Source organism: Gorilla gorilla, chromosome 20 (assembly GCF_029281585.2).
Source record: "Gorilla gorilla gorilla isolate KB3781 chromosome 20, NHGRI_mGorGor1-v2.1_pri, whole genome shotgun sequence".
In the NCBI taxonomy this organism is placed as follows: Eukaryota; Metazoa; Chordata; class Mammalia; order Primates; family Hominidae; genus Gorilla; species Gorilla gorilla.
In genome coordinates, this window is record NC_073244.2 from 57,624,677 (window position 1) to 57,638,472 (window position 13,796).

General features: G+C 41.5%; 1 protein-coding gene and 1 non-coding gene across 2 annotated transcripts in view; one reads left to right on the forward strand and one right to left on the reverse strand.

Moving 5' to 3' along the window:
• Positions 1 to 13,796, forward strand: part of IGFL2 (IGF like family member 2) — a 136,111-nt gene that overhangs the window by 32,147 nt on the left and 90,168 nt on the right. The window lies entirely within an intron of this gene.
• Positions 10,380 to 13,779, reverse strand: LOC101145317 (uncharacterized). The gene is made up of 3 exons (XR_010131989.1): positions 13,744 to 13,779; positions 11,952 to 12,027; positions 10,380 to 10,838 (listed from the first exon to the last, which is right to left on the reverse strand). It is a non-coding gene; the product is annotated as an uncharacterized protein (transcript).

Genomic DNA, 13,796 nt, shown 5'->3' on the forward strand with positions numbered 1-13,796 from the left:
TAGCCAGAACATTATAAAATCCAGTTCTTAGATCAGACGTATGTTGAAAGTAACCCTTTTTCCACTTGAATTGTTAAATTGTTTAATCTAGCATCTTTACTCCTACAACTTGCAGTACCATTCTTTGTTCCAGCACATTGGATGTCACCTCTATATCAGTTGGTCCTGTCCCAATAGTGGCAGAATGATATAAAAAAGTGAAGGTCTCAGTGTAATATGAAGCCTCAGTTTTTAAAATAAGTATGTATATCTGTTGGATATTCTGGTGGTAGTCTCAAAAGGATGACCTGATAAACTGACAGGCATCTTTAATTAATGGGACAACACTGAGAGGTATTCATATGGCAATAAAAAGAGAATAGAAGAGTTAAGCAATAAGCCACCCACACCGCTCTGTGAGCATAATGAATATGATCACACCCACATTGCCAAGTGTGTCTGCCAAAACATATGGAAATACATCTTTCTTCTAGCACTCATGCCTCATTAATGGCTGTAACTGTTTCACAGTCATGGTGTCCACGTATATGATACTAATGGCTATGATTAGATGAGTCACATCTTCATTGAGTAGCTTAATAGGTATTGTTATGGGCATAGATACCAATCAGGTTTACTACCAGCCCTGTAGCTGAGACTGGTGTTAATATGTGTATCTAGTCCTAGAGGATCAATTGAACCACTGACTAACACAAAAACAAGTTTTGCCATTAGAAAAATCTATTAATAGAAACCCAAACCTCACCATTATGAAGTATATCCATGTAACAACCTGTAAATGTACACCCCGAGTCTGTACAAATAAAAAAGATTACATTGTGATGAAATGGTGAAACAGAAAGCTTTGTTACATGGAACTTTTCCTGTTGCATTCAAAACTGCTTCATTAAATAGTCCTGCAGAATAGACTCTACGACTTTCAAAGCTAGGAGAAATTGGAGTGACCAGTTTATTCCTTTTATGAAGAATTATCCCTGAGATGCCGAACATCTGTGTGTCAGAAGCTCCCAGCTAACTTTCAAAAGGCAGTTTAATTTCCAGTAATAGTAATTCAACAAAACTGAGAGTTTAAATTAGGCAATTTAACTAATAGGCAAGTATTCTTTGTTGTGCTTCACATTTATTTTGGAGGTCCAAGATCTGCAATTATGACAAAAACCACCACCACCACCTGAGGGTACCTTCTGTTTGGCCTTAAATAATTATAGTGGCCCCCACCCCATGTCAGAAATTGGTTTCAGAGTGGACTAGTGACCCTGTTTTTCCAATGAGAAAGGAAAAAAGCTATGGGGCTTCTAGGAAGGTCCCTCCTTCCTAAGAAAAAGACTGAGAATCTCTTTGGATCTCTGGACATTGCTGTGTTTGGATGTGATACCAGAACTGTTCCATCCATGTGCCAGGAGCCTGGAGGCGAAACCAGTACAGTCAGGACCACAAAGCATAGATGAACACAAGCTGGGACCTTGAGGACATGGATGAGTGGCTGAATCAAGCAGCCCTAAAACTTGTTTGACCTTAGAACTTTCAAATATGTTAGAGAATAGATTTTCTAATAGCTTAAGCCTGCAGAGGAGGAGTGGGAGTAGACAGCCTGTCGCTGTGATGGCTGCCAGTGGCTGAAAGTGATTTGGAAGAATCATCACATTCTGGATGTAATGTAATGTTTTGGTTTGGTTTTTACAAATCTGCTATCAAATCGATGATGTGGCTCATACTTGGTAATGGTGTCAAGGAAATACAGTACATTAGAGCTGCTGCTCAGAGTGGAAAGGTGCATTTTAGGAAAGAGGTCAATTCCTTCAAAACACTTGTAAGTTTGTTTTAATACCAATTGAAATACAAATGGAATTTTCTTGGAGAAAAGAAAAAGTCTATTAATAAATTGAGAGAGAATTTCTATTTGGGTGCACCCATAGGAGAAAAATCCCATTGCATTCCATCTTTTCATCAGGGCAGCAATAAATATCATGACTAAAACACATCTGTCATACAGTGTGTGAAATACATCTGAGATGAGACCCAGACTGCTGGTCAACACATCATAGAATGATTCTACAGAGGCAAAAAGCGTTCCGTCCTCTCTTAGAGGGAGATGAAAAGACATTGGTAGACAAAATGAAGACCTAGCACTCACTACCACTCCTCCAGACAGGATGTGTTCTGCACTTTCCTGGTATGCCATTTTGTTCATAGCCTGAAGTCAGACTGTTGTTGGATGTATTCAGAAATTTCCAAAGCACTAATAAAAACAGGAAAGGATCAATCATGGGGACATTTGGAAACTTCCATTTTGACTGAACAAATGGAATCCACGTAGATATCCAGGATTACGACAAAGAAGATAAGCATTGTGGAAGCCATAAAGGGAGAAAACCAAGATTTATCTTTAACCTCAGTTGTCACAGGAAAGACAATGACCCATGGGCACAAGAGAAGCAGGAAATAAGATGGGATAAAGCTTGAAGACTTTTGGCTCCACTGATGTCTGTAGAGAGCTTTCTGGGAGCTGTATGAAAACCAGCTTTACACCACAAAGCCAAGACTAGCAATAATATTCCATGCTTGTTATCTGCCATGTCTAAGAAGGCAATGGTTGTGTAAAGCATGTAAGTTAGAGCCCTGAACTACCCTAATTAAATGGGGTGTTCAGCCGTTTTAGCCTTGAGATCATCACTGTCAAAAAGCAGCAATAAATAGATGACAGCAATAATGAAGAAAGCAGTCCCCTGTATTGAAGTTCTGCTCTGTGTTACAAAAAGAGCTTGGTTTATGGCTGTATTTCTTAGAGATGAGAGACAAAATATACAGACAATGGCCAGACCACATATAAAAACAGAACTCTGACCCATAACCTACAGCAGCCTGCCTAGGAAATCAACCCACTTTTCTACAATAAACAGCCCAGGAAGCCACTTGCTGTAAGTCACACTTGTAGGAAGTCAGACTTTCTCTGGTAACAATCCAGGAAACTAAACAGTAACTCCAGTAACAGTCAGCTCCAAATGGCCAGGACTTTATTAATAACTGACAGCTTCCCAAATTTTTGTTCCTGTTTCTAACTTAGGAGCAACCTAGGAAAGCCAAATATGTACCCTAAACCAATCCCATAGGATGCCGTGCATCTAGTTAGCTATCCTCAGCTTCCCCATGCCAACAGCCTCCAATCAGGGAACATGCGAAATAAAGGATGATACCTTTTCCACTATAAAGCTTTCCTACTCCTCTGCTGGTCTTTGAGTCTCTCCCAAAATGGAAGTGATGGTGGCTGACTTCTTTGTTGTAGAATAGATAGCCTTTGCTTTCTTATTTGGTTAGTCTTTGTTTTCACAGAAGTTATTGGCGAACTCCATTTATTAAAGTCATGGGTGCTGATATGGTTTGGCTCTGTGTCCCCACCCAAATCTTACCTTGAATTACCCCACATGTTAGGGAGGGACATGGTGGGAGGTGATTGGATCATGGGGGCAGTTTCCATCATTCTTTTCTCGTGATAGTGAGTGAGTTCTCCTGAGATCTGATGGTTAAAAAGTGTGGCACTTTCTCCTTCTCTCTCTCCTGCCACCATGTAAGATACGCCTTGGTTCCCCTTTGCCTTCTGCCATGATTGTAAATTTCCAGAGACCTTCCCAGCCAAGCGGAACTGTGAGCCAATTAAAGCACTTTTCTTTATAAATTACCCAGTCTCAGGCAGCTCTTCATAGCAGTGTGAAAATTGACTAATACAGGTGCTTTTTGAAAATGCAGATTCCTGGACTCCCCACAGGTTTACAGAATCAGAATCTCTGGGAGTAAGGCCCAGAAATTTGCATTTTCATCCATAGCCCTAGTGGCTCTCATGCATACTAATATTGAGGACCAGTGTCCTAGAATATTTGGTGATTATCTTTCTCTGGCATTTGTATCACACCTATGTTCATCCATAGCCCTAGTGACTCTTGTGCATGCTAATATTGAGGACCAGTGTCCTAGAATATTTGGTGATTATCTTTCTCTGGTTTTCGTATCACAACTATGTTATGTGTATGAAATACCTAACTATCCCCACTTGTGTGTTTCAAAAGGCCCTTTGCCTACAGGAGCAGGCTAAATCTCATGACATTCCCCACACTCAATCCTCACCCAGAATTCCTGAGCTCTGGGGAAGGTGCCATCTCCAGCCTGGTTTGCAAGCCAGAAACACAGGCTCTCTCTTACAGGGAAAATGAAAATACATTTAAAAAATGTGAATAACCCCCAAAATGTCAGGTAAGGCACATAAAACAAAAATAAGGCGGCGTCAGTAGAAAACACAAGACAAAATGAAATGCAGCGAATCACTGGAAATGTTGAGGGAAGTAGCAGTTCTGGGTCAGGGGAGGCAGAAACAGCTACAGCTTGGGAGCTGTGGCCACTGTGTTCTCTGAGAGGTAGCTATGCAGACCCAAGCTAACAGCCAACCCCAGAAACCTCAGCCTGATTCAGATTCACCTCAGGGTGAATCTGGTGACTCAGCCTGAGTGGGAGCAGTTTCACTACCCGACTCTTTGTGTAATTTAATCTTGTGTTTGCAGCCAATACAGAAAATTAATGTATGGGAGGAGGCCAGCTGCTCTTGACATGGAAAGTTCAGATTATTTTCAAGCTTCAAGAAGGGAACCAGCGACAGGGATAAATGAATGAGTAGAGCCACTTACCAGCAAAAAGCGTTGGAATTTTTTCTATACCACTCCAGCCCCTCATTGCAGGGCTGCTGTAGAGAACTGATGTCCCCAGTTCTGCCCATCTCACGTATACTCCAGGAGGCTCGCTGGCTGACAGCTTCCTTGCTCTGCCGCCTGTGTGAAGGGGCTGCCACTCTCTGTTCTCAGGTCTTGGTGACTGATGATGGGTCCATTTTTCCTTTTGTTGATGTTATAAGTGGGACTGTTAATTCTATTTTTGGATTGTTCATTTCCCAATCTTTTTTTTATTATTATACTTTAAGTTCTAGGGTACATGTGCACAACATGCAGGTTTGTTACATATGTATACATGTGCCATGTTGGTGTGCTGCACCCATTAACTCGTAATTTACATTAGGTATATCTCCTCATTTCCCAGTCTTTTAAGACATACCAAATAATTTTCTCTGTGAGTGTGAGCTTACAGAAAAGAGCTCTCATTGTCTTTCTGGCAGCAACACCATTGATAATGCATTGCTGGCAATATCTACCTGTGGTTTTCTGTAAAAATGCTATGAGTTTAAGGACATTTACGTAATAGTCTGACTGGGAAATCCTAGATTTTAGTAATTAAAAAAATACATTGCTTTGCCTCTAGCAAATAAGAACAATGTCTCTTTGCTGATTCAGATATATTGAATCTTTCCAAAGCATTTGCTTTAAAGTAATTTTTAATTAGTATTATTCTAATTAGAACAATTTTTAAATTTTTACAGATGAGGTTTCACTCTGTTGCACAGGCTAGTGTCGAAATTCTGGCCCCAAGGAATCCTCCTACCTCAGCCTCCTGGGTTGTGGGGATTACATGTGCTTGCTACTGAAGCGGGCCAATTAGTATTTTTTTAATGGACAAATTATAATTGTGTGCATTTATTTGATACAATGTGATGTTCTAATTCATGTAACGGAGTTCTGGGAAAGTCATACCAACCTACAGTGGTACCTTTGTGGAAAGATTAAATCAAGCTAATTAACATACCTATTACCTTGCTTATTATTTTTAGTTTTAATAGAGCCAGTAAATCTTTTCACACTTGAATTTAACTTATATTAAATTATTTATATTGTACAACTTACACAAGTTAAATTAATTAACTTGTTTATCTTATATTAAATTAGGCAATTATAATAACTAGTAAAAATTTTATATACTGGTTTGGCATAAACTTAATTGATTGGAGTAAAAGTAGGCAAGGATTTGATTCTAAAATGAAGCCTTAAAATCTTGAGCTTTATTTTGACTATTTTTTTCTCATTATGTAAGGTACTTTATTATTTATTTTTAAAATAATTTTAAGCTTTAATTGAGCTAAGCTTATTCAGTAAGTTTTTCAATATACCTAGAGAATAAAGGTTAATTGAGGCTGCAGTTAGAAAGATTTATCTCTTTTTAAATTTTTATATTTTGTAGATATTTTGTAGATATGAGGTGTCACTATGTTGCCTAGGCTGGTCTTGAACTCCTGGCCTCAAGTGATCATTTTACTTCTGCCTCTCAAAGTGCTAGGATTACAGGTGTGAGTCATTGCACCAGGCCAAGAAGAATTCTCTTAAAAGTCAATTATTTTTTCTGATTGAATTGGTGGTTTCCAGTCCCTTCTTTTTTGTTGTTTTTTGTTTGTTTGTTTGCTTGCTTGCTTGATTTTTTAGAGACAGAATTTGTGCTGTCACCCAGGCTAAAGTGCAGTGGTATAATCATAGCTCACTGCAGCCTCAAACTCCTGGGCCCAAGGGATCCTCCCACGTCAGCCTCTCAAGTAGCTGGGACTACATGCATGTGCCATCAAGCCTGGCTAGTATATATAAAAAAAAATTGTAGAGACAAGATTCTCGCTCTGTTGCTCAGGCTGGTCTCAAACTCAAGGCTCAAGTGATTCTCCAGCCCTGGCCTCCCAAAGTGCTGGGATTACGGGCATGAGCCATTGTGCCTTACGGGCATGAGCCATTGTGCCCTACCCCAATCCCTTCTGTTACCAACTTTAGTTTACGAATGTGTCCTGTTCAGCTAACGCACACACACACACACACCCCTGTATAGTTTCCAGGTTGTTTTTGTTTTAATAGAGATGGAGTCTCATTATATTGCCCAGACTGGCCTGGAACTTTCGGGCTCGAGTGATTCTCCCGCCTCAGCCTCATGAGTAGCTGGGACTACAGACATGAGCCACAGCACCTGGCTTTTCAGGTGTCACATTGACACTAGGGGGTCTCCTACAGCATTTCAGAGAATCTTCCTTGAGTGGCATAGCCCAGGAAGTTACACCACGCTGTTGTTCTCACACATGGGCAGATTTCTACAGTCAAGAAAATTAGATCTTCACAGGGACATAGGCAGTGTAAAAATTCTACCACTGATGGACAATCTGACAATTCCTGCTGCTGGCATTGGTTCTGAGGTCCAGTTTAGCTCCTAGAACTTTATGTGTCTCCTTATGCCTAGCATTCTTCTGTTAGCAGATTCACCACCCACATCAAACTTCTAACTTTTGCTATCTCCATCCTGGGGCTTGTAATCCCAAGCAAGATTCATTTTAAAAATGTTTGCATTTTGGGCCAGGTGCAGTGGCTTATGCCTGTAATCCCAGCACTTTGGGAGGCTGAGGCAGGTGGATCACCTTAGGTCACGAGTTCAAGACCAGACTGACTAACATGGTGAAACCCTGTCTCTACTAAAAATACAAAAATGAGCAGGGCATGGTGGTGGGTGTCTGTAATCCCAGCTACTTGGGAGGCTGAGGCAGGAGAATCGCTTGAACCCGTGAGGTGGAGGTTGCAGTTAGCTGAGATCGCGCCATTGCACTCCAGCCTGGGCAACAAGAATGAAACTCTGTCTCAAAAAAAAAAAAAAAAAATTTGCACTTCTAGTCAAGAGATTTAAAACATTCAGTTTGTGTGGGAGAATTGTGTTATCTTTGATTTTTTGTTGTTGTTTCCTAATTCTACCTTTCAAACAAACACTGTATTATCTAAGAAGCACAAGCATGTGTAAACATCTTCGTGCATAAGTATTGCATAAGACCTAAAATTAAGGCCCAACATTATATACGTCCTTGATAGCTGGGGACATTGGGAGGGCCTTACAAGTCTGAACCACAAAGTTTCCCCTCACTCTGCTCTTGTGGATAAGGTCCCTTAGCCAAACAACCCTCCTTATCAAGGAGACTGGTTACAGTTCCTGTTTATTCCTGAATAGCTGGTTTTAGTTCCCCGCCAGACCCTGAAATCACTCAAGCAGCCCAGTCACATTCATTCTGTAAATCCATCCATTCTTTTTTTTGGAGATGGAGTCTCGTTCTGTCGCCAGGTTGGAGTGCACTGGCACAATCTCAGCTCACTGCAGTCTCTACCTCCCAGGTTCAAGTGATTCTTCTGCCTCAGCCTCCCAAGTAGCTGGGACTACAGGTGCGTGCCACCACGCCCAGCTAATTTTTTTGTATTTTTAGTAGAGACGGGGTTTCACCATGTTGGCCAGGATGGCCTCGATCTCTTGACCTCGTGATCCACCCACCTTAGCCTCCCGAAGTGCTGGGATTACAGGTGTGAGCCACCACGCCCGGACTACCATCTGTTCATTTTTAAAATGAATCTTGCTTGGGACTACAGGCCCCAGAATGGAGATAGCACTTCTTCCTGCAGGAACCAGGGACCACCTCACTCTCTTGACACTGCAGAGCCTGCCTTCCATAGCCCCTGCTTGTTAGGTGCTCCTAAATGCAACCTTTGTGGCCATACTTAGCATGCAGTGTCCTCCCTCAGGCTGTGAGCATACGTGGGGCTAATAATCTGCTGTTGATTTTATCCACCCAGAATTAACGTCCTGTGTTTTGCCATCCCCACAGCCCTAGGGTGGGAATCCTTTTCTTATAAACAAGGTAAACAGGAGGCAATTAAAACAATAAAAAATTTTAAAGAGAAGTTTAGTGTTCATAAATGTCTTTAACATTAAACCACCGATAGTCTAGAAGCAGCCTTTCAAACTTCTATAACTTGGAATAGACTTTGGAGATGAATCATAACGGCTGAATAGATGCAGGTATGTTTGTCTCCTCCACAGAGAAAACCAGAATAGCAAGTAGATACTCACATTTCAAACAAATGGTCTAGGAGAGAATGCTGGGGTTCACCAGAGAAGAGATGGGAAGCACCAGAAGTAAGAAAAGGGTTTGAGGCAGCTTGCCCACCTGGGATTGACTGAGCTGGGAGAGGCTCCTGGAATGTGTGGGGAAGCAGTAAGAGAGAAAGCCCCTGGGCTCCACACTCCCAGACAGGCTTTTATAATCTTGGCTATGGGAGAAACCCCGGACTCATTAGGGCCTCCGGCCTGACATATGAAGCTGCCCAAAGATGTTGCTCCAGAAAGGGAACCCCCACACACTCCCACAGGCATCTGAACCCTGGGCAGCCTCAGATGGGCACCATTTTGAGAGCCCAGACATCAGGTATCTACAGACAGCTGCTGCCACTGTACTGCTGCAAGGAGGCAGAGGGGAGACCAGGCACTCCCATGCACCGCTGGGAGAGTTACTGCCTCCCTGCTGAAGGCTGAAGTTGAGACTTAGATGTGAGCAGACTGCATTCCCCATAGCTTCTTGCCCATGCTGCTTGCCTGCGAGGGACCTCAGCCTCTCTGGTTGCAGGCCCAAGGTGCAGTTTCCATAGTTTAAGTTCAGGCTGTGCCCTGCCCTTGGCCTCAGTTTGAGTTGACGTGGCTGCAGCTGTGGCCCGGTTTAGGAGGGACAGGGAGTCCAGACTCCCTTATACATACTCAGGATAATACTCAACACCCTGCTATGGGATGATGCTTTTCTGGGAGGGATCTCTGTTTTGTCTGGTCACAAGCCCACAGCTGGCACCATTTTGAGAGTTTAACACTTGGCTGTGCCCCGCCCTCCAGGTGAGTTTGAGGTGATGTGTTCCACACCCTGCTGGGAGAGGAACAGGGTAGACTAAGCTCTTTTACCAAACAGGGTAGTCCAAGCTCTCCAGGGTACACCACACTTAGGACAATGACCACTGCAGTGCTACAAGTGACTGTGGGACTGGGGACAAGCCTGCCAACTGATCGCATCTTCTTGTAACACCAGCATGGAGGGCTTGGGTCCCACTGAGCTGTTCTACCACTGCTACTGCTATCTCCCATGCCACACCAGCTGCCCAGAGGTCTGAGAACCTGCCCACACACAGGGATCATCGCTCCCACTGCAAGCTTCTAAGCCAGACATCTGGAGGCCCAAGAATCAGCCCCTAGAACCTACTAACTGGAGCCAGGGTATGCTGCTCTGGGGCCTAAAAACAGTCACTCTCATCCCACTGCTGCTACTACTGGGGCCAAAGACTGGCTTAGTTGACGTCCAAGTTCCCAGTTAAACTTTACTACAACCTCAACTAATAGCTGTAGCTTAAGCCACTGAGGAAATCACAGATACCACTGACCCTGAATACTGCCAAAGAAGTCATGCAAAGACCACTCTACTGCAGATCAATTGGGATAATTTCCCTAACCCCTTCACGAGACTTGTGACAGAGGTGCCTCACTCGCTCAGCCTGTAGTGCTCAATTGCTCACCAGTGGGTGGGGTGGGGTGGGGGTGGAGCTTGCCGGCAAGGGGATGCAGGAGCCGGGGTGGGTGTGTTTTGGGCACTGGCAGGAGCACAACTGTGTACTGGCCCTGCAGCAGCATCTGGGGGATGCCCACAACTCATGAAGCCTCAGAGGGAGTGTTACAGTCAGTGCTCTTTTGGCTCTGCCATCCATGAATGGCTTAGGTGTTGAACAGCTCGGTGTGACAGCCCTCTGTATCCTGAGCTCCTGTTCAGTGTCCAGGAAGAATCAGGTTGTATGAACGAATTGAAGATGGTAAATGTGGGGGATTTTATTGCCGATGAAAGTGGCTCTCAGCAGGAAGGGGAGCTGGAAAGGGGATGAAGCAGGAAGGCATTCTTCCCCTGAAGTCTGGCCATCCCCAGCTGGGCTCCTCTCCAAAGCTATGTCATCGAGCCATCCCTCTGAAGTCAAGTTGCTTCTCTCCGAAGTTCAACTGTAGTCTCCGATGTCCAGCTGCTTCGTCTCTTCTCCCCTTGTCTGCTGTCTGCCAGTGGAGCCTGGGGTTTTTATGGGTACAGGACGTGCCTCCTGTTCCTATCACAGTGTCCCAAATCAAAGTGTCTTAACAACATATATCCTCAGGAAAAAATTATCCCCTACAAAAGCAATTTTAACAAACTTGACTTTAACAGACTTGACTGCTACACCAGATGTGTAGATATCAACAGAAGGACACAGTCACCATGAAAAAGCAGGAAGATAGGACACCACATGAAAGATCATAACAATTTTCCAGCAACAGATCCCAATAACAAAGAATTCCTCAAAATGCCAGATAAAGAATTAAAAATATTGATCTTAAAGAAAATGCAATGCAATAGAAATCTGAAAACCAATACAGAGAAATCAGAAATTCAGTTTGGGATATGAATGAGAAATTTACCAAAGAGATACAGATATTATAAACTTCTATAATTTGGTTATTGCATAGCATGATGCATATAGTAAAAAAACAATGTATTGTATATTTCAAAACTATTAAGAGAGTAAATTTCAAGTGTTCTTACCACAGAAAAATGAGAAATATTGAAGGTAATAGATATGTTAATTTCCTTGAGTTTAATTATTCCACATTGAATTCATCAGTCATGCTGTACCCCATAAATACAACTATAATTTGTCAATTTAAAATAAAAAATTAAAAAATAAACTTAAGAAGCCTTAGGTTTATTTTTAATTCATATCCAACTTGTAGCCCTTTTTAAAATAATTTGTTTGCATTTCAAGATACATATTTGATGGAACATGTACATTTTTCAGCGCTTAGAAAGTTCCAGGCACCACTATAGTGGTGGCTCACTCCTATAGTCCCAGCACTTTGGGAGGTCAAGGCAGGCAAATTGCTTGAGCTCAGGGGTTTGAATCCAATCTGGGTAACATCATGAAAACCTGTCTCTACCAAAAAAAAACCCAAAAAACCAAAGTTAGCCAGATGTGGTGGCATGTGCATGTAGTCCCAGCTACTCAGGAGACTGAGGTAGGACGATCACTTGAGCCCAGGAGGTTGAGGCTGCAGCTGCAGTGAACTGAGATCATGCCACTGCACTCCAGCCTGGGTGACAAAGTGAGATCCTGTCTTGAAAAAAAAAAAAAAAAAAGAAGAAGAAGAAAAGAAAATTTCTAAGATTTTCCTCCCATCCTACTTACTCCAACACTCATAGCCTGAGCATCTTCCCAAGATGCATCTCAACAGCTCACTGAGAGGAGTAGTATTTTCTCTCAGCTGTGGAGAAAGAAAAATTGAGGAATTATGAGACAAAGACAAGGAGAAGAGAGGAAAGATGTCAGAATTAGCCAGAGATAAAACAACGGTGTTGCAGGTGACGACTATCTGATGTTAGTGTCACGTGAGTAGTAAAAAGAATTCACCAAGACAGTTGTAAAGAAAGGCAGATTTTTTAGAAAACGTAGGTAAAGAAAGGCAGATTTTTTAGAAAACGTAGAAAAATTGTTGCAAGAAAGCAAAGGCAAAACAGCAAGTGCGGAGTTGACTGCAAAGAGACAAAGGCTTGCTGGGGATTTTATAGGATGGTGCTTGTGCTGGAGAGAGCTACTTAGAGTACTGATAATGGCAAGGTTGCAGTGAGCTGATTTGCATGTTTCTTTTTTAATGAAATTTAACTTGGCTTTTACTGCATTTTTAAAATGTAAAAATGTAAAAACAAACACAACATAGTATTTCAATGCTGTACCTTTATGCAAATGACTTCATCTATCTTTTTAAAACATGCTGTGATATAGCTAATGTTAAAACTGACACAGCTTCACTTTCTTCTTTTTCTCTGTACTGAAAGCTGCAGAAATACACCTTTAATTCCAAGACAATTTGGTTGAAGCCCTCAAAATAAAAAGTGTACATCCACTTCCATTGCCCTGACTTTCCCCACATTGTTGATTGTGATTCTCTGTGCCATGTTGGTAGATCAGGCAGGCTATATATAATTTGCACAAAACATCTTTAGCCAGGGTAAGGCTTTAGAAACTATCTTAAAAAGAAACTTGTCAAAATATTTTTGATATTTAGGACAAATACTAAATATTATAATTTTCTCCCAGCACATCTGTTTACACAGCCCAGTTAGCTAGCTGACCCTGTTAAAGATCAGCTTATGGAACAAATAGGTGAAGTCATTTCCTGAGCCAAAAGATACAGATAATAAATGTTAATAATAGCAGCAGACTAAAAACATTCCTTTTTGTTGTTTGTTTTCCATAGTCAACAGTTTTAGCACAAGGACTTTAGAAAATGACAGATTTTTTTGGTAAAGTTTACTGCCTGAAAAGAGTTTAATAAAGAACATCCAAGGCCTGATTGCTATTATTCTGAATATAACTTTTAATTACTTTCTGTAAGTTACATTCGGTTACTGTCAGACAACTTACTGTTGCATGGAAAAATGCCCCAAAAAACTGCAATGGTTTACATACATTTTACATTACATGTATTACCTCTTAAAACCCCCAACAGAATAAAGTCTTAGCAAACACAAATTTTAATTTCCGAACACCCTTCCAGTAAGATTGTAAAGGTGGGAGGAAGGGGAGGAAGAACTTGTTTTTTGTATTCCTAGTCTACTTGATTAAAATGTAATCTTCCAAGGGTTTGTTTAGCTCACTGTCCAGACTGCTAGGGTTATGATGAACATTATTACTTCTTTCCAGGGTAAAAAAAATGACATTTGAAAATAATGTAAATGCTATGACATGATTTTCCCAAGCACGACCTCAACTTGAAACATTAGATTACTTAAGAATTCTAAAGATTGGTATACCACCACTGCACCAGAATTTTTAATTATTCCAACAGCTACAGGAATTTTTTAATAGTTTTTTTAATTTTATGAAATTAAAGCTGAAGAAAATAACTGATTTAGAAACCATAATAAAAGGACAGATATTTAGCCAGAGATATCAGTTCCTCCTGAAAAAGGATACTGACCTCCTCTCACTGCAGCTTTTCTCCAGGTATCTTACTGATTTCACCTTAAAAAT